General features: G+C 39.4%; 1 protein-coding gene across 2 annotated transcripts in view; it reads right to left on the bottom strand.

Annotated features, from left to right (window-relative positions):
- LOC108603169 (eukaryotic translation initiation factor 4E type 2) overlaps positions 1-18,801 on the bottom strand; it is a 30,802-nt gene that overhangs the window by 4,799 nt on the left and 7,202 nt on the right. The gene's annotated exons all lie outside the window — the stretch shown is intronic.

Here is an 18,801-nt window from a genome sequence, read left to right as displayed (position 1 = left end):
TATTTGTTTATTAAAATTTCAAAAACACATTTTATCATCTTCTGCCTTCGGTTTACACAAAAATTATAATGACTATTTACATTTGCAAACGACATTTTGAAATTGAACGCACTTTTTGAAGATCATAAATTGAGAGAGGAACCCTGTATATGAATGAATTGAAAACACGTGCCCTCAATATCAAATTCTAGCTAGAGCTAAACATATCTACACGAAACTTGGGCACCTTGGCAGCTTGGGCACACACTCTCTCTCTCTCTCTCTCTCTCTCTTATTCTCTGACTGACTGTCTGTGAGATAAAAACTTGAGGAAATTTAATTTGCAAGCAGCAACGAGGACTGTGTCCTTCTGCTCTGCAGCGCTGAGTTCCGTTGATTGCAGGCGACCCTGGGGGCGGACTGGCTGGCGGTTAGATGTGGGTATGTGTGTGTGTGTGGTTGTGGGTAGTAGAGGAGGCGTTGCTATTAATTTTCCAGAGATGCGTACCGCACGCGTTAATTAGGCACACCAGACCAGCTCGCTCTCTCTTTCTTTCGCTAGTAGCGCAGTCCTTGCTTGTTTAGCTTCACAAATATTTTGCTAGCTGGACGTGACCTACATATATATGTATGTATATATGGCTGCTGCTTGTTGCGTTTGCCTTATGTTCGGTTATATCTGCAAGCGAAATATGAATAAAAACGAATGAGTTGAGTTTACAATTCGGTAAGCCAAAAGTTATGCCTGCCTCTGCTTTCATCTCTGCCTCAAACACACAAAGACTCAACGAACTTGTTTGACTGCACTTGGCTTCCCGCACGTGGGCCAAAAGCCACGTACCATAAAACTAGTCAGAAACGTGTACAGCAGCTGCAAATAACTACAGTATATATAACATATATATGCAGCTAAGCTGCGAGCGCCTAAAAGCAGGCAATGCGACAAACGAGCTGCGGAAACGGAATTATCCATGTGGCCACGATTGTGCTGTGGCTATGTGTGTGTGTGTGGGTGTGTGAGTGGGCGTACATGGCGAGTTTGCAAATGGGTCAAGCAACAGGATGTGACACTCATGTTCACTTGTATGCATGGGCGCTGGCATTGTTGTCTGGCAAAAGGTCAGAACGCCTTCTGATTTTAAATGTTCATTGCTTAAAATATGTTGCTATTCATTTACTGCATAAGTTTAAACCGACAGACTGAGCTGGCAAAACTGTTACAGGGTATGGGTTTCACTTCGTTGCTCAAGTGCTTCCTACTATTTTTGGACTCACGCACCCACCCACACACACACACACACAAGTCTGACCACATTGCTGTTGTTGTGGTTGTTGTGGCGTCATCGTCTTCAGCGCGTGCTAGAATTTTCATCAATGGCGCTCTTTGGCGAATTTTTCCATTTATTTAATTTGGTTTCCCAACAAGCAACAACATGCCGCTGCTGTTCGCTCATCGTCGCAAGAATATTGCTCATATAGATGACATCAGCTGTTGCTAGCCGCGTAATTTGCGTCATCAGACGCCAACGCGTCGATTGCAGCGCATTAACAATCCCAATTTGGCATTTAATCCAGACAACTTTCAACCCACACACACGCACACGCATACAAAGTCTGCTGGCAATTTGCAACTGCAGAGCAAGAAAATCAATAACAGCGTCAGAACATCAAAGGATATGCAAGCTGTGCATGTGAATTGCAACGAAATTGTGTGGCATGAAGCGCGTGGTAAGCTCGTTTAAGTTGAACTGATACTAGGAAATATCGCTGCGGCTAAAAACGACATTTACTTTATAATAGCAGCAAGTAGCAGTTGGTGGCAACCCACGCAGGCAAATGTCAAAGCCAACAGCAGCAAGGACTTCCAGCCAGAAATAGACTTGAGTTTAAGCTTGAGTTTGAGTCTTGCGACGACATTTTAATTGAAGCATGAAAACAGCTCAAAAAATAAGCTCTAAATAGGTTTGTAAGCGTCTGAAGAGCGTCACGCTGAGCATATTATAAAATTTATGAAGGACCAAGCGCGCTGTGTTTGCTTTTCTGTTGACTTTAGACCAAAGCTGATTACTGCAAGTAGCTCATTAGGACAATTGAAAGCAGCAGCAGCAGCAGCAGCAGCAGCAGCAGCAGCGGCAAACAGCAAACGGCACTCAAGCTCAAGCTGAAGCTGAAGCTTGCAAGCGTATTCTGATTGGCTTGATTGGCATGCAGGCGGCTGTGACGTGACAGGACATTCGATGAGGGTAAGGGGCAGGGCAGCAGCTCTTATTTCGCATTTCCGGTGTGTAATTTATGCGTTTAGCCATTGCACTCAAAAGGTGAAAGCCAAGAGCATTGTCAACAGAGCAGAGACAATGGCCAAATGCTGAAACACATTGAGCGTTGTTGCATGTAACTCAATTAGAGTGTGGGCGCTTAACCATTCTAGCTAGGACATAGACCACAAACAGGTAAATGCACACGCATACACACATAGACATGAGCACTTAGGCACACACACAAACATGAACACAGACTGTGCAGACGAGTGGCGCGTGTGCGCGTCAAGGACATGGCTGGCTGCCCGATTGCAAATTGTCTGTCTGTCTGTCTGACATACAACAAAGCCCAACAGCAACAGCTGCAGCAGCAGCACTAGACCCTGTGGTACTGCTGCTGACCAGCTTATGGCCAGACTGGTGCAATGGGGCGTATGAATGCGCATAATAAGATTACAGCAACCAACTGAGTGGGTGAACAGAACCACAGGGCGATGGGCACACACACGTGCAGGACTCTCTTGTCATAATGATTGGCATACGTAAATCAGAAACCAAATGCACACACACAGTCAATTGCGTCTATCAATGTCAGTGCACATTTTGCAATTAAAAGCATTAAGCACAAAACACACACAAACAATTAATAAATTAAACTTAAGTGCTTATTAATATGGCTGGCAGCAGTTTAATTAGTTTTTGTTTCAGTGTCGAGAGAGTGCGAGAGCCCATAGACATCTATGTATGTTGGCTGGCTGTTGTGTATCTGACGGATACTTATGCCATTACTCGCTGTCGTTTATCCAGTCGGCTGCGCCATGGCGATTTCAGTCTCTCCCGCTACAGAGCGCACGTACTAAACCAATTTTAACGGTTTAACTTTTGGCTCAATACCCACACACACATGCCTCTGTTTGTATGTGTGTGTGCGTCTATTAAGCTTGCTGCCCCATGTTTGTTTACATTGCTTTTATGTTTGCAAAAATGTCCTGCGTTGCTTGGACTACGCTGCTGGTTTCTGCTCGTGTATCCTGCACACACTTACACACACACACAAGCACATATCGGAATGTTGCTTATTCAAGCGATTTATGCTACGCTACGCTAGACAGAGCATATTAGCTTTGACAGTCTGTTTGCATTCATTTTAAATAATTAAATTTGAAATGCGAACATTTCAATTCATAATGCAAACTATTTAAATGTGCATATATGTTAAGCATATATATACACACACACACACACATACATTTGCATGTGTGTGTTTTTGTTTGCGTATTTGTGACTTATTGTTATGCTGCCACAGCGCCCAATTTATGACTCGAGGTCGACACTGGCTTTCGCCAAAACGAAACCAACTCCAGCGTCAGCTTTGGCTACGTCCGCCCCTTAAAAATAGACAACACACAGTAAAGTGCGTTGGGGCGTAGTTTGGGGTGTGGTGTGTGTGTGGTTGCTTTTGGGGGCTGTAGGCGGCGTTTTTCTATGTAAAATAGAATGTTGCAGGTCGTTGAGTAAACCTACGACGCACATAAATACATTGGGTCTTAGTCTCTGGAGCACTCTTCAACTTTGGGATTAAACGCAGTAAAAGTCCTTACTTGGCTACAGTTACGCAGAGAGAGCGAGTTGGCTGCCTGCCTTGGGCTTGGGGTTGTGCTTTCATTAAAAGTAAACCAACTTATGCGATTTGCTCTTTAAGCTGCCCATGTCAATTTCAGTTCGCTTTTGCCCCCCGCCGCGCGCTGAGAATCAATTTGACGTAGCGTGCTTTTAAATTGGCTTTTAAGTGTTGTTGTTTACGCTAAAATTATGCACAAGTCGCGTAAAGAAATGTATTTTGTGTATTTTATATTATGCTATATAAATATAGAATTTCAGTTGCAGGCAGCCGACGACGACGCCGCCGCCGCCGCCATTTTGTTAAGTTATGAGCATGTGTTCTTCTTCTCTGCTGACGTCACCTGTCCGCTTGACAAGGCGTTGGCAACAGTGTTTGCCTTTTAGTCACATTTCGAGGCAGGAGAAGCTTCAATTTCTTAAATTTCATTTTCAAATTTTGACACGTACACACACACACACATATGCAAAACAGCCGCCATTTTGTATGTGCGTGTTAAATGCAAGTTTGCTGCTAAAAATAAAACACAAAAAAGCATTCAAAGACTCAAAAAAAACCTGCACTTTGGATAAATTTACATTTGAGCGTTTATTTTCGCTCTCTTATACCAAATAAATTTCTTGCCTTGCCTTGGTAGCAGACACATATAGAAAATTACTTTTGTTTTTGTTGTGCGAGAGGCGACAATTTATTTTTATGAGCCTCGAGCAACAAAAGCAAAGCAAGCGAACGTGATGCCAGCTGCTGCTTAGATAACTGTAAATAGCTTTCAGAGCCACACACAGACAGCAAGGATAGATCATAAATTACCGTAATTTAAATGACTGCAAGTCATAGGCAGGAGCTACGTACTTAAAACATTAAGTATACGCCAAGTGTACAACATTGTCTAGGCCTATTGTTAAGGTAGCCAAAGTTGTCAGCGATTAGATCACATATAAATCATGCGTTGCGCATAAAAAGGACCGAAAATATTCGGTATATGTCGCACAACATTTTGTGTGAAATGTCAAAGTTCAGCGTTACGCCACAGATTGATTGACTGAGGCTGCAAGTGGAATCAATTTCATAATAGTTCACATAACTTGTATATATACCAAAGCTTTTACTATAATTATAACAACAGTCACACAGATTTATTTGAGTATTTGGCGAGGCTAATATAGGCATAAACAAGCTCAAGCACAACACGTAATCAGGCACATTATTTGCAGTTAGCTCGTATATGTATATGTATGCCATATGTCATCGTTTATGTGTGTGTGTGTGTGTGTGTGTGTGTGTGTGCATTTATGCCTCCACGTATTTATATGCAAACATTTTTCTTGTTTTCTCAGCTATTTGACATGCAAACAGCGTCACGGCATATTAACATATAAAATATAAAATTCCATGTGCAGCTGCTCTCGTGTAAAATCGTTTTTAATTAGCTATAACAATTTTAATTGTGCATCAAATGTAAATCAACATAATTGTATTATTAAAAATGAAAATTTAATAGCAATGCAATTAAATAAATTTTGCAATCAAAATGTTAATTAAGTGCAAACAACAATTGTGAGAAATTGCATTAAGATGCAAATATAATTTGTAGCGATTTTAATTGCGAGCAGATCAAGCACACAATCGATAGTCACGCAGCTATCGATGTTAACATAGCTTTGGCTAACATAAGCTGTAGACTTAAGCTCAATGTAACAGATGACAGTTGACGATCAATGCAAAAAGAACTAGTACGTGAACTATATTGCAGCAGCTTGGCTTAAAGTATTTATGCTTTATTATTATATTCATTTCAAATATCCAACTGCATATATTAATAATCCCATAGGCCAGTCAATTAAAATTTGAATGACGTCAAAAATCTGCATTATTGAAATGGTCAGCTCAATGGCAAAATACACACACACATAAGTGCTGCGCAAACAATGCTGCCCAATCCGCTGCAGCTGCACATAATCGATAAGCATATAAACCATTACACTGCACTACACAATAATACTTTCATTTATATAAAAAGCCAAACTGATTAGCTTGGCTAAGTTTACCAAGGCTACCCAAATGTGCATCGATTAGATATCTGTGTGCTTATTTTTCATTTGCGTTTCAAGGCAGTCAAATAATTAACAGCACAAGAGAAATCAATAAACATTTAAGCGTTAATTAATGCAAAATTTTGCACAACAGTGTAAATGCATAAACATATGTACACATGGTGCTGCAAATAAGCAGGCGGTAGCAAAAAGGGTGCGGCAGCTGCAACAAGGCAACATAGCTGCAACATTTATAAGGTCACGTCAGCATTGTGTGCATGTAAGTCACGCATGCGACACGCACATTTGTATGTGTGAATGTATGTGTTAGCAAGTCGGATGCAGCAAATGCAGCTGCTGCTGTCATATATCGATTAATTTATTATCAAGCTGCAGATGATTAATATGCAAATTCGCATGCAATCCGAGCGCTGAGCTCACATTTGACAGAGTCATATGCTAGTCCCTTAGGACACACAAGCGACAAAGGACTGGCATAAAAATCCAGCATACAATTGACATAAAAATCGCATTAACCCATATTTGTGCTAGGCACGAAAGCAAATCAAATTACTAGCAACGAGCCTACAGCTCTGACTTTTTATATATGTATTGAAGTATATATTGAGTGGCGGGGGGAACAATCTTATCAGCAAGTCGAACGGCAAAGTCGTGCGCAGAATGTAACGGAAACGGAAAGTAAATGGCAGCCATTTTGCGACTACGAGTTGCCAGCAAATTGAAAATTGTCGCGCAGCTTAAACAGCAACAGCAACAACAACAACAACAACAATGGCAATGGCAACAACAATAATAATAATGATGATGTGTTGGTTGCTTTTTGTTGCCTACTTATGAGCGCCAGCTGATGCTGCTGTTCAAACTGTTTAGTGGTTTCAGTTAATTTGCAGCCTGACAGGATGTGTCTGCGCCACGGGAAAGCGAAAGAAGCCTGCACGAATCCCAGCTACGCTGTATAAGCAAAAAATCAAAGCTTAAAATATTGTACATGCTTCGATGTCTAGAGGGTAAATTTGTACACAGAATTTAGCGCTTGGAGTGGCGGAAACTTGTTTCGCATAAATAATTAGACAAATTGCTGTCGCAATTTATGAAATATAAATTTAATTAGAATGGCCTTGAACCATAAATAAATAACAATGCATAATTTTCTTCGAGACACACACACACACGCACATAGCGACTAACGATGATACTTGTGGTTTTTTTTTTTTAAGGGTGGCGTCTATATTTGTAAATTGAGTGATAACTATGGGAATGTCGAGCAGTAATTGCAACTTGGCTATAAGGACGAACAGCGCACACCACAGCATGACATCGACAATGCCAATGGCAAGTACAAGGACATCGACAAAGCGTAAGTACAAGCAGCTGACAAACTAAGTTTGTGGCATCTCTGCTGATATTATTGATTTTGATATCAATAAAGCCACTCAAATGTTGTTGCTAATGTTTGGCTTTTGCTCTCTGCGCTTCTGGCGGATATTTACTTGTGGCTTGCAACTACATTTTGGCAGTTGCTTTTAATGCACAGGATACTCGCAGCTTAAGTGACAAAACTAATACACACAAGCTGTTAAACAATTTAAGCGTGTTGCATATTCCTTATGCACTTTTTATCAATTCCAAACTAAATGAAATGCAGCTAAGCGCTTTAGTCTAGATCCCAAAAGATACTCGACCCACTGCGTTGTTTGCCATTTAGTTTAGTGCACAAAACTAGGCCAGGCTCAAATGAAAATTTAACAAGCACATGACGATTTGACAGCGCCCACTCTCTTACTTTGCTCACGTTCATTGCATGCGTGCTGTGAGGCCAAAAACAGGCACAGGATGTGGCACAAAGTCAAAGAGCACGCGCACCATTTTGTTACATGTTGCATGCAACAAACACACACACATAACACACATAGAGCGTGACATTCAGGCGATTATTAATTGATTTGGAACGTTGCTGTTACCAACTTTTGGCACAAACACACACACACACAGACAGCTGTGCCAAAATTAATGAATTTTTGCCGCTGCTGCTGCCCTTGACTAACAAATTTTTGCTGCTAAATTAATTGCTGACAAATGATCACACAAATCAGATAAAACTGTAGACTTCTATAGCTACCAAATGCGGCAATATATAGTTGCAAGCTTGACTCTTGAATTTGTACTAACAATAGATATTGAGTTACTTGGCAGTTCAATTTGCGGTCGATTTGCATACAAAGCTATAACAATACAGATTGCAGATATGCTAGGCACATTGTCTATTTGTTTAAATATTGTTTATGCAGCAGACTTAAAGCGGAAGTGCTTGGATGTAAAGATTGCAACAAAAAGAGGCTAAACAAATTGTAAACAATTGATAAACATGTTATCTCAATCGAGCTAAAGTTGTTCAGCACTAAATCATTTAAGGATACACCTAATACACAATCCAACTGTCAGACATAAATCAATGCCACAAAGCGTAAAAAAGTATTGCCAACTGATATGATGAAATTTCAAAATATAAACAGAGCAAAAAAAAAAAACACACGCCGCTTGGCAAGTTCATCGTCCAAGTCGAGCGGGGCGGGCATGGGCGTGGCATGAATAATACGCGTACAATGTATGTACATAAATTACAGTTGACGCCAAGAAATGGCCAATAAATTGGTTGGCTATTAGGCGCTGGTAAGTAGAAAAGTATGCGAAAATTTGTCACAAGGACAAAGGACAAAGTTTTCGACGAAATTTATGACTATTTATTAAGCAATTATGTTGACACGTGCCGCACACACACACACACATACATACACAACGAAATTAGAAAGTATAACATACAAAATTTGTATATGAATATTTAATATGTGGGCATTGTTAATGTTCATACACATTTAAAATTCAAATGTTAAAGCTCAAGTAATCACAATAATCAAATATGTACATAAATTATGCAATGCACACAGTGAGCTTACTAAAGAAAAAAAAAGTGTATATAGATTAATTGAACAATGTAATTAAAGCAGCAACAGGATGCATAACAAAAAGAGAATAAGTTGTACTAGCAAGCAGCAATGTTTGCGGTATCCTGTTGGCTGGCAGCAGGACTTGCCGGCTGTTCTTTTGACAGTTAATTTATGTGGAAAGTTACAAGTGCCTGCAGCGTAACAAGCCCGTGCGCAAGGATAACGAGCTCCTTCCCACTAAAAACACACACACATACACAAACAACTGTACTCTGTCTGTGTGTGTGTGTGTGTGTGTGTATAAAAATAGCCGAGCTTAAGGTCAGAGCGGCCTTTTTAAATAGGTGCGTCGCCCCCAATAAGTATGCTACAATTTTCAGCCTTTGGCTCGAGTTTGTGCGTTGATGCGCAAACGTAAAATGAATTCCGTTTGGATACCGCTGTGAGATTTACGATGGGTCAATCAGCCATGAACCGTTGCTGTTTTATTGTTGTTGAGCGTAAGCAAAAAACAAACCAAATCGAAAAACAACAGCAGTTGAAAAATGACAGCAGCTAATCAAATTTCTTTCTTTCTGCAGAAACTTTAGCAAGACGCTTGCCAATTTCAATGAAGTTGCCAACAGTTGGAAAAATTACGCTCATTTACACACACACACACACACACACACATACGTGTGTCTTTTGTGAAATTAAATTTATGCCAGCGCATATTTCCGCAGAAAAGTCTGCTAGTCTACTTCAATTCATATTTATTACCTACGCTCTATATAAATGTTATGTCCTATATATCTGTACGGCAACATGTACAGATCGTAAGAAATATAATGCAAATTGAATTTCTTACTCACAAACAAGAAGGCAAGGGAGCGTCGTGTGTCGGGGGCGAACAAGGTCATCGCCACTTTGGCGACAGGTTTTATGAGCCGCACACGTCAGGCACAGTAAACAGGCAAAGGCTAATAAATAGGAAAGAAGTTTCGAGTTAGCTAAATACGATGGGGGCCAAAAGCCTTTGTGGCGCCATAAAGTCAACATGTACATTTTATTATCATTATCTAGAGTTGGGATTTCTGGCTCAGTTGGTGGTTCCGTGCATGAGCTAGCGAATGGTTCAGTGCAAAAACTGAATTTAGTTCGCGCTGTTACTTTGGGAACCGTTCACGAACGACGGGAAGACAGTTACGACTCTCAGCACATGTTGTTATATAATTACCCACTGCTTTTAACGAAAACAATTGCACACGTTTAACAATTTGTTAACCTTATATAATTTTGTTTGTCAACAGTGCGTATGCGTGTCAATCTTACTCTTTTTACAAAAGTAAGCAGCAGGAAAAAAAGGCCAACAGCGAAAAGGAAGCAAATTACAAACGCCATGTACTTGAGGGCTTGTCGGTTTGCTTGTTGGGGGTACCCACAAAAAAATAAAAAACAAAAAGCAATGCAAACAACAACGATAAATGAAAGTAGCCCCAGAGCAGCACGGCACAAGATTAGCTTCTGTTTTTTGTTTTTTTTTTTTTTTGGCGTGGCAAGCAAAGCGAAGCGTGCAACGCATTGAAAATAATGCTGCTGCTCTTGTATTAAGTATTTGATATATAGCTATATATTATATATATTTTTCCTTTGCCCGAAAATTAAAACAAATTGCCACAAAGTGGCGGTCAAGCATAAAAGCAAACTTGCTGCGAATGCTGATGATGATTGACGTTGGCACTGACTGAGAGCTCAGCTCAGGTGGCGGCGGCGTCGACTGCTTGACTTCTAACGAATGTAAATGCAATAAGCACGCAGAGCGACAAATTTGATCAGACGCTTAGCTCGCTTGATTAAATTAATGTAAGCTAAAAATACAAATAAGTAAATTAATAGTGGCATATAAATTGTTACTATGCTTAGCAGAACGTTGGCTTAATTAATCCTTAGTGTCTGCAGATTCTTTATAATTGCCACACACACACACAATGTTGCATATACAAGTAGCCACAAAGTTGGTGGCACATTGAATACGCTTTTAATGATGGCGACGCGGATGCGGACACGAACACAAGCGAGGCGTTGGCCACAATGTCGAGGTGATTATTATAAATGATGCACAAATGCCATTTTAAGTAGCTTCATCATTTCAATGGTGCCCCAGAGCTGCTGGCCACAGCGCAACACTGTAGTGTTGTATCCTGGCAGCACTTAAATCTGCCTTTGAATAGCGTAGAATTTAATTTGCTCGCTTGTCAACACTAAGAATGATATTGTGCCAAAAGGAAGGGCGAAAATACATATAAATAAAATAAGCAGTGTAAAAGCTAAGCAGCATTCATGGCAGCAACAGCAGCAACAGCAGTTACGATCCTGGCATTAACAATTCCATTAAGTTGACATAAAAAATACTACGCTAGCAAAGGGCAAGAGACGACTGAGAGTAATCTGGTTACTATACCCAGTTGGCGAGCTAAAGCTCTGCTGACAGCCAAAAGCAAAGCAAAGCCTGGGGGGGGCGAAAAATAAATTTCACAAAAAAAAACCAAGTGCAATGATAAGCAAAGAACGAGCACAGTCGACAGTATGAGACGCTGTATATAAGTCGCAGCAACTGATGAAAATCTACAATCGAGCGCACATAAATTACGCTAAAAAAAAAATTTTGAAGCGCTTTTGTTCGCTCTTTTTGTCGCTGGCATGAAAAACTCATTAGCTTGGCAGGCGGCACAGGCAGCAAGCCGCGCCTGGAAGATTGAACGTAAATGCTATTGAAGCGGCTAATGCAACATCATCATTATATATGTGCATATAAGCCGTTTAGCAAATGCTACGCACAACAAATTTATGCAGCCAGTATGTATATCTCTCAGTGAAAAGGTCGTTTTTGTGGCAATTTGCATTTACCACATACACACAACAGCTGAGAGACATTCACCACTTGGCATATAGAATAGAAAATGCGATAAATTTGCAGCTTACAAAAGCAGCAAGGGCACACCCGGACCCGGCACTCGGCACTGCCATGAAAATGAAGACAAGCTGATAAAAAAAAATACAACAAAAAGCGACTTGACTCCAGCTGTCAAGCATTTTAATGTCGTCATCGAGAGCCACATAGTCAACAATCAACAACAAGGTGACAAACAAGCCAAGCCGAGCCAAACCAACAGAGCAGCAGTAATAAAACCAGAAAAACATATGTACATATATACAAATAACAATAGCAAGCAAGTCACACACACACAAAAAAGTTCAACAATTTGATATGAGCTTGCCCTTGAAAAATTTTGCGCTTTAAAGCGAAATATTGATACGGCTACAATTACAACAAATAAAGTTTGTTTTTATTTGCTAAACTAAGCATTCAAACAAGTTTTTGAGCCACTTAATTAACATAAGTTCCAACAGTCGCTAGTTTGGCTCAACTTATCAATATTTATACGCATTTTAAACATTTGAAAACGTTTGTAAGGACAACTACTGTTCCTTCATGTGCTAAAAACATTCGACAAACTGATGAATGTTTGCTATCTCTGCTTAACTGCTCTGTGTATATGTCTAAGAGAAAGTTTTGTGCGCTTTTGTTGGCATTAGGGCGGACGCCTTTTGGGTAGCATCGGAAAAACTAATTAATAGCACATTTTATGTTTACTTGACTGCCGGCTAAATGTGCTCGGCGCTTTCTACCGCGCGCCCCCCAACACAAAGTGACAAATAATGTGGAAATTAAATGATATACCTGCGGCGATAAGCGACAATTGTTGTTGTTGTTGTTGCTGTTGAAGCCGCATTAGTGCAGCCAACGGTGTTATCAAAACAAGTGTTTTTGGCCCAGTGCCGTGGCCCAAAAGTCACGTTAATGCGATTTGAGCTGCAAGCATAGCAGACACCAACACAACAAGCCAACAACAAATCCAAGCTCACTAACTGACTGACTGACTAGTTGGCTGGCTGACCAGGTTAAATCTGATTATAGCAGGCCAACAAACTGCTTGCCAGCGTATAAATAACAATATATATTTTCTACAGGGATTAGGGCTGACAAATAAGTAAAGGCTCAAAATGCGTTGCCTATTTCGGCGCAGCAACAATTAAAGGCCTGGAAATAGGCCTCGTTGTATGTGTGTGTGTGCCTTACCAAAATATAAATACACACGCTCGCAGGCAAAGAACTACAGCCAATAATAATATTTATGCATGTGGTATACAAAAATTTCTGCTGTTGTTTTTTTGCTGCTGTTGCTGTTTTTTTTAGTATTATTATTTTGCTGTGCTGCTGCTGGTTGCCCTTTCAAGTGTGTTGTGTATACTGTGTGTGTGAAAATTAACACAGTGGCATACAAAACAATTTTTTTTTTGGTAGAAACAAACAAGCCAAATGCTGAAAACAACGGAAACAATTACAAATAACAACGACACAGTGGGTCACAACGCAGCGCACAAACAGTGAAAGCAATTTTGCATTGCAATTTTGTTTTTGCTTTAAGCTGCGCTTAGATTGAATGACATTAAATTTCAAGTTTGTTTTACGCTTTTTGCAGCTTTGTGCACACTGTGCAGCAATGACAATTCCAAAATAAAGAAAAACAGCGAAAAGAGCTTACAGCGTTTGCTAGAGTGAGCAAGCGAATGCGAGAGAGCGCAACTGAGAGGCAACTGCGCAGGCAATGCGAGCGCGACTGAGCGCCAACTCAAAAAATTCCCCACAGTCAAAAGCCAGGCAGAGAGGCGCGCCTGTGTGTGTGTGTGTGTGTGTAGGTGTGAGTGTTGAGCATTTCATTTGCTGCCGCTGCCGCTGCTGATTTTGGAGTTCTCTGCTCTACTTCGTATCTTGTTTGCAGAGTGTACCGAGGACTGAAGGGTCATGGAACCATGCTGAGTTAAGCTGGCGCATGTGGCTCCAAACAGGGTGTCGGTCCATCTGTCTGTGTGTCTTTGCGTGTCGTCCTTTAGTTGCGACTTGACAACTACAACACACACAAACACACACACAGTTTGTTTGCTTGTGTGTGTTCGTGTAAGTTTTTTCATGTTGAATTTTAAAATAAGACAGCGTGTGTGTGTTTTTCAACATTGATTTCAGATTTCCAGCTGAGAGAGTTGTAAAATAAACTTGCGGCAACAATAAAAAAATCTGAATGAGCATTTCTGCTGCTTTGCGCTGTTGTCTTCTTCAATTTATTTAACGCATAAAATGGCCAACCAAACCACAAAGCGTAACAACAACAGGAAGGAAGTCGACAGACAGTCAGACAGGCACTACTACAACGCTACGCGCTTCAGGAAACACATCATACAAATTGGCTTCCATTCAAAAATATATGATTATAATAAAATAAAGAAAACTTTTTATTTATTATACAAGCTGCTGCTGCTGCTGCTGCCACTCCCACACACATAAGCATGAGCATAAGCATAAGCATAAGCTTGTGTTTCTGCAAATAAAGAACTTTGTAATCAGCTTGCGCAACAACTTGAGCTAGCGTTAATAATTGATAAGCTCGTGAAAGGATTAAATATAGCTACAGCGCTGAGTGTAGCAATTGTTCTCACTTCGCAAACAATTATAATATCGATTTATATATGTATATAAAAGCAGCACAACTGCTGCCAAATTCATGGCAATTATGAATTTTATTATGCTAACAGTTAATTCGACATGGGAATGCAGCAATTTGCATTTTTATCCATAGCGTGTTGATCATCTGTATGATTTATATTAAAAGTGCAGCAGCAGCAGAAGCTCATTTATAGTCAACAACAGACACTGCAGACCCCTGTGGCTGTTTTGTATTAATAAAAGCGAAGGACGCTCTTGGCTCAAACTCATTTTGCAATTTTGCTAGCAAAAACTATCGAAAGGCACGCAAAATGCAAAGCTTTTAAAAAGCAATAAACAAAAGAGAGCTGATAAACACATTACAAGCGCCTGACTGACCGACCGACGGACCACAAAAGCAAAGCGAAAAACATTGTTTGATTGTTTGTCAGGTAGTGGAAATTAAATCTTTTGTTGCTGCCTCGGCTGCAGTTTAAAGCTGCAGTTTTGCTGAAAATGGATTTCTAGGCTACGCTGACTGACTTAATTGCTTTCGTGTTTGGCACAAGTTTTGCTTGTAGCGCTTGGCAAGGACTCGCTGGGCAGCAAAAGTTGCCTGGCAGTTGTAATTAAAGCTTTTTTTTTTGATTGCGCGCTGTTGCGCTCCAACGTTAGTTGGCAAATTTGCCTGCAATTTGCGCAGTTGGGCGTATACTCGCCTTAATTGTCAACAAACTACCAAAAAAAAACCAAAAACTGCTAATCACAGCAGAGCTAATACATTTTATTTTCAAGCTGCGCATAAGCTCTTGAGCTTGCTACTTTTAAATATATATAAGAGTTTGGCGCTTGAGAAAGTGTGACGAAAATAAAAGCTGTAAAAGGCCTGTGGCTCGCCTCGTTGAACCTCAACGGAATCATTTTGGCAGCAGGGCCCAGCTTTGAGGTTTCTTTTCGTGTATATTTAATGCAACAAACCGCAAAAGTAAAAATAAACAGCAGCAGCAGCAGCAGCAGAAAAAACTACAAGTTCAAGCAAAAGAATCTTGAGCAGGACTTTGTATGAATTACTTAACATCCGACGAATACTATATAGGGGTAGAGCCTTCATTGAGTTAGAACTTAAATTTGTACTCTACGCCACGCTTTGCTATGTGCCTATGAGGGCAATTAAATAGTTCAGCAAACTTCTATACAGTTGCATGCGTGCGACTGTTTGTTAACATGAATTGGACCTTGGGGACATGAGTGTGGAGTGGAGTGTATTCTAGGCCTTGGCACTTGCAAAATTTGTTTTCAATTAACAAAATTGTTTGCTCGACGCTCAACCGAAAAGCGTAAAAATCGATAGTGTGCAGGTTGGAAAAGCAAACGCCAGCCAAAAATGGAAAAAAGACAAGAATAAATGCCAAAGCAACTTTGCTCAATTGATTAGCAAAAGCGAGAAGACTAAAATGGTTTTATACTCTAAAAATAATATAGTTTCAAACATTAAAGTTTGCTTCGTCAGGCAGCAATTTAACTTTTCTCTGCTGCTGAAGCAGAACGAATGCAACAGTCGCGTCAAAAGTTTGCTCTGTGCATGTTTAAGTAAGCAAAAACTTGAGCGAACGAACGAGTGACTAACTAAAAGTGTAATAATTGTAAGCCAATCAAAGGCAACAAAACATTTCATTTCATTCACATCATGACTCATCAGCCCAACAGTCAGTCGACAAAGAAAACAAAGCAAGCAAGCAGGCAAGCAAGAGTTGTTAGCCTTTAGTGAAATGGCAAAAATACATTTGGCCATGGTCTTGGACAGACTGTGGAATCTATTGAGCGAACACACAGCTGGCCAGCACGGCAGCGTAAAAATAAAAATTCAAATAACTTTGCTAGGTATAAATTGAATTCAAGACTGGAAGTGTGCCAGCAAATGGTTTGAGGGATCTGCAATGCAGCTGAAAATTAAACTGAAGTATGCTGAAAATGTTCAAGACTCGAACTGATGGACACGAGTGTACGAAAAATAAAGCAAACTGCACGATAACAACAATCAAAAGATAGCAACAAATGCCGAGCGAGTGCTAGAGAGCGCGTGTACACTTAATTTACTCATTTTATCAAATATAACATTTGAAGCTATATATAAATATTGTTGCCTTTTTGACGGCTGTATATAAACAAAAATGCTTATCAAACGAAATTGTTGTTGCCTTTATGGCCATGATTCATTGCAAGTGTGAGGTTTTTTTTATTATTCATTTAATAACCAATTAACACTGAATGCAAATAGTTTTTCTTTCATTTATCGCTTGCTGTGTGTTGTCAGTTTATTTTTTGTTGTTGCTGTCTAGTTGTTTAGTGTACTTAGTGAGGGTCATGTTGATGATGATGATGACTCAACTGTTTGTAGGCGTAATGCTCGTAAAATGTGGGCCGATGCATGTTAAAGTCACATTAGGGTCAGTTTGTTCACTTGCTGTCGTTGCTGACAGGAAGTTGAGGGCGAATGAATGATACATGATACAAGCATAGACATATAGCTTTATATACTATATGTTTATAAAAAGCACGCAAAATTGATAGAAAAACGTTTTGGAGTTGCACACACGCAAGCAGCAAAGATGAATTTCTATAAATAACAAATGAACAACACCTTCAACTTGAGTCAAACTCTGGGGAGATCATGAGTCGTCTCAGATGAGATCAGAGCTCAAAGCAAACAGTTGACTTGACATTAAATAAGCTTAAATAAATAAAGCACAGCAATGCTAATGAGTTTGTGTAGAAAGCAAGATAATAATTATATTTTTCCATTGAAAATTGCTCAATTTAAACTCTCACGAGCACAATTAAAATTATAAACTAATCACTCGCAAATGCAATTGACTTTCAATTTAGTCTCATTGCAAAATAATTTATAGCTGATAATGCGCATTAATTAAGATTCTTTTAATATAATAATATAATTGTGCAAGTTGAGTTTGTGGCACACACAAAGTGCGGGCATTCATTAAAAACATCTGCAACGAATCTAATACTGCGAGGGGAGTTTCAATGGTTCATGAGATTAAGATAAATATCATTCATTCATAAATCAGTACAATCGAATATTAAGTATACGCGGCATCTATCACATTGAACTGAGTTATACGTACTAATTCCCCAAGGAGCAAGCCTAACCACAATTTTATCTACAGTTCACTCATTCATTATAAATTATGTTTGTTTTTTTTTTAAAGAGTACCCGCATGCGAATTGACTTTGTAAACATTTTCAATTCCTGGAATTTTGAAGCGTAAGCTTCTCATTAATATAATTGAAAATGTGAGACAGCTTAGCAAACACACTGGGAGATTCCCCCCTCGCAACGCATAAATATGCCGAGGTTAAGGTTACAGTCAATTTATAATACATCTCTCAAGTGGAACTCGTTGAGCAAATTGAGGCAGAGGCAAAGATGAGGCACAGAAATAGAAATACGACAAAATAATAATAGTCATGTGTACTCACCTCAGTAATAGTGGGAATAAATCAGATAACGGTCGGTTAGAGTGTTGGAGGCGGCTTCAATGCAGCTCCCATGTGCAGGCGAATAAAACCACTTTTCATAAATTTAATTAAGTATTGTTTTTTTTTCGTTTTTGCGACGAGGCTGGACGGCGGGCGGAGTCGCGTTGAAAATCGTTTGGTTTTTAACTTTAGGCGCGTTGTTTATGCAATATTTTTAGTTGGTTTATATATATTATTGGTTGTAATATTTGTTGGTTTATATCGTCGTCGCAATTGGGCATGACAAAAACACATTGAATGCGGGCAATAATTAATGCAGTTTTGATTGACTGCCATAATACGAAGTTTCGAAGTAGTTAATAAATGTTTCAAAAAAGAGGTTGGTGCTGGTGGTGGCTGTTGTTGTTGTTGTCGTTGCTGTTGTTGTACAGGTTGTTGTTGTTGTTGTTGATATTGTTATTATTGTTGCAATTGAAAGAAAACGTGCAGAGCTTGCAGTTGCAGTGAAAAGTAGAAATCAGTTTTGTTTGTTCCACATTGTTTATTAATAGTTGCCTTGTTTCGTTTGTTTGCTTTAATTTTTTTTAGTTGATTTTGGCTTTTTGTTTTTGTTGTTGTGCTAACTAATGATAACAATTTGCAAAAAGTTTCCTACATAACTGAACACTTGCTATATCAAAATTATTATATATTTTTGTAGTGTTTGGCAAACATATTCATTTGTGCGTTTTCTTATGCATTTACTAATTGTTGTTGTTTTTTTGTTTTTGTTAGTTTATCATAGCTTAAGCAACTACAAATACGTATGCATGCTACTTTTTGGTGGCTTTTACACTTTTGGCATAAATGTTTATGATACAAAAATTATATTTTATTTTGTGTTTTGTCATGCAATAATAATTAATAATCCAAAATTGTGGTTTTT

This window comes from Drosophila busckii, chromosome 3R, assembly GCF_011750605.1.
Source record: "Drosophila busckii strain San Diego stock center, stock number 13000-0081.31 chromosome 3R, ASM1175060v1, whole genome shotgun sequence".
Lineage (NCBI taxonomy): Eukaryota > Metazoa > Arthropoda > Insecta > Diptera > Drosophilidae > Drosophila > Drosophila busckii.
This window is presented reverse-complemented; position numbering and strand designations above follow the sequence as displayed.